General features: G+C 45.2%; 1 non-coding gene across 1 annotated transcript; it reads right to left on the bottom strand.

Moving 5' to 3' along the window:
- Positions 1–403: 403 nt before the first annotated feature.
- Positions 404–541, bottom strand: LOC119946284. Its single transcript, XR_005456390.1, has one exon. It is a non-coding gene; the product is annotated as a small nucleolar RNA SNORA7 (small nucleolar RNA).
- Positions 542–2863: the final 2322 nt, after the last annotated feature.

Genomic DNA, 2863 nt, shown 5'->3' with positions numbered 1-2863 from the left:
ATAGAGTGGGTAGACACATTCCTTGCCCTCAAGGAGCTTACAATCTAGTAGGGGAGAAATTATTATGATGCAGTATATATTACATACAATAATATATCAATATAGTCAATATTTTATAATATATAATATGACAGCTTGTCTTCTTTTATGCTGTTGAGTCGTTGCCAACCCATAGTGACTCCATGGGGACATCTCTCGCCAAACGGCCAGCCTCCATCTGCCATTGTTCTGGTAGCGTATCCATAGAGTTCTCTTGGTAAAAATATGGAAGTGGTTTACCATTGCCTTCTCCCACACAGTAAACTGGAGTCTCTGTCCTTGACTCTCTTTCAAGTCATTGCTGCCCAGCACAGGTTCCTTGACTCTCTTCCAAGCCGCCACTGCCCAGCACAGGTGAGTTTTGATTTGTAGCAGATTGCCTTCCACTCTCTAGCCACTGCCCAAGCTAGAAATGGAATGGATAGGCCTCTGCTTGACTCTTCCTCCCTTAGCCGAGACTGGTAGAGTACTGGAAACTCCTCAGGTGCGATCCTGAGAGGGCCATGACATGTTGTATATTATAATATGATATAAAATGTAATATATTGGTGCTATCCTCGATTCATCTCTCTCATTCAACCCACATATTCCAACTGTCACTAAATCTCGTCGGTTCAACCTTTGTAACTTGGCTAGAATCCATCCTTTCCCCTCCATCCAAATTGCTACCATGTTAATCCAAACACTTTTCCTATCGTGCCTTGATTAGCGCATCAGCCTCCTTCGCTGACCTCCCTGCCTCCTGCCTCTCTTCACTCTAGTCCATAATTCCCTCTGCTGCCCAGATCATTCTTCTACAAAATCATTCAGTCCATGTTTTCCCACTCTCAAGAACCTCCAGTGGTTGTCCATCCACCTCCACATCCAACAGAAACTTCTTACCATTGGCTTTAAAGCAGCGTGGCTCAGTGGAAAGGGCCCGGGCTTTGGAGTCAGAGGTCATGTGTTCAAATCCCGGCTCTGCCAACTGTCAGCTGTGTGACTTTGGGCAAGTCACTTAAGTTCTCTGTGCCTCAGTGACCTCATCTGTAAAATGGGGATTAAAACTGTGAGCACCCCATGGGACAACCTGATCACCTTGTAACCTCCCCAGCGCTTAGAACAGTGCTTTGGACATAGTAAGTGCTTAACAAATACCATTATTATTATTATTTAAAGCACTCAATCACCTTGCCCCCTCCTACCCTCATACTGCAACCCAGCCCACACACTTCACTCCTCTAATTCATTCATTCATTCAATCATATTTATTGAGCGCTTACAGTGTGCAGAACACTGTACTAAGCGCTCTGTCAACCTACTCACTGTAGGTCCATCTCTTCTATCTCGCCGCTGACTTTTCACCCACATTCTGCCTCTGGCCTGGAACACTTTCCCTCTTCCTATCCGACAATTATTCTCCCCATTTTCAAAACCTCATTGAAGGCACATCTCCTCCAAGAGGCCTTCCCTTATAAAGTCTTCATTTCATCTTTTTCCACTCTTTTCTGCATCACCCTGACTTACTCCCTTTATTCACCAACCCCCAGCCTCACAACCCTTATATGTGCACATTGTAATTTATTTATCTGTATTAATGTCCATCTCCTCTTGTAGACTGTATGCTTTCTTTGGGCAGGGAATGCATCTGCTATATTGCTGTGCTGTACTCTCCCTAGTGCTTAGTACAGTGCCCTCCACACAATATGTGCTCAATAAATATGACTGATGATTGGCAGGTATGTCTAAGCCTACTCTTTTGTACCGTGCTTAGTACAGTGCTGAACACTTAATAAGCATTCAATATACCATTCAATATATACCACTGAATAATTGATTGATTTCTCTAAGAAGCAGTGTGGCCTAATGGATAGAACATGGGCTGGGCGACAGATGGACCTGGGTTCTAATGTGAGCTCCACCACTTCCCTGCTGTGTGACCTTGGAAAAGTCATTTAACTTCTCTGTGCCTGTGTTACCTCATCTGTAAAATGGGGATTGAAGCATGAGCCTCATGTGGAACGCCCACTCTTTTCCTCTTTACCCACTCCCTTCTTCATCTCCTTGAGTGTGGTGAGCTCACAACAAGCTGCCTTATTAATGACTGTTAGTGATTCCGCAAACTTCACTAAGGAAGAGACTGGCGAAGGCACCGATGGGCTCTGTCTGAGGGCAGGTGACTGTGGGCTTGTGCGGGAAGAGCGTGGAGGAAGGCAAGGCCTTTTTTCCCTGATTTACCCTGTAACTGGCCTGGACCAATCAATCAGTGACTGCCATGTAGAGCTCCAGCTGCGATGCCTAAGGCAGATAAAAGTTGGTTGTTTTGAATTGGGAGGAACAGAAAAGCAGGCAGAAATCTGGAGCAGAACCACATGGAGAGAAGCAAAGAGATTATCAGCAGAAACAGCATAGCAGCAGAGACTGATATTGAACCCTTGGTGGATTGAGTGAGTATGTATGTGTCACTCCCCTGCACGTTGGTAAAACTAAGTAAAAGAACTGTCCACCGTAACCTGGCTGGCCACTGGCGTGGCTTGACTCTACTAAGTGTCACTGAGGCTTTCCCATCCAGGAAGGTCCTGGTTGGTTTGAGCCCGGTGGGGGGCTTGTGACACTGACTTGCTACCTTTGTTCCTCCTTCAGCCCCACAGCACTAACATACATATCTGTAATTTATTTATTTATATTAATGTCTGTCTCCCCGCCTCTAGACACTAAGCTCACTGTGGGCAGGGAATATGTCCGTTTAATGTTGTATGGTACATTCCCAAATGTTTTGTATGGTGCCCTGCACACAGTAAGTGCTCAGTAAATATGATTTAGTGAATGAATGGAGGTAGGTTTG

Source organism: Tachyglossus aculeatus, chromosome 26, assembly GCF_015852505.1.
Source record: "Tachyglossus aculeatus isolate mTacAcu1 chromosome 26, mTacAcu1.pri, whole genome shotgun sequence".
NCBI classification, from domain to species: domain Eukaryota; kingdom Metazoa; phylum Chordata; class Mammalia; order Monotremata; family Tachyglossidae; genus Tachyglossus; species Tachyglossus aculeatus.
The sequence above is the reverse complement of the archived record's forward strand: the minus strand, read 5'-3'. Positions and strand labels throughout refer to the sequence as shown.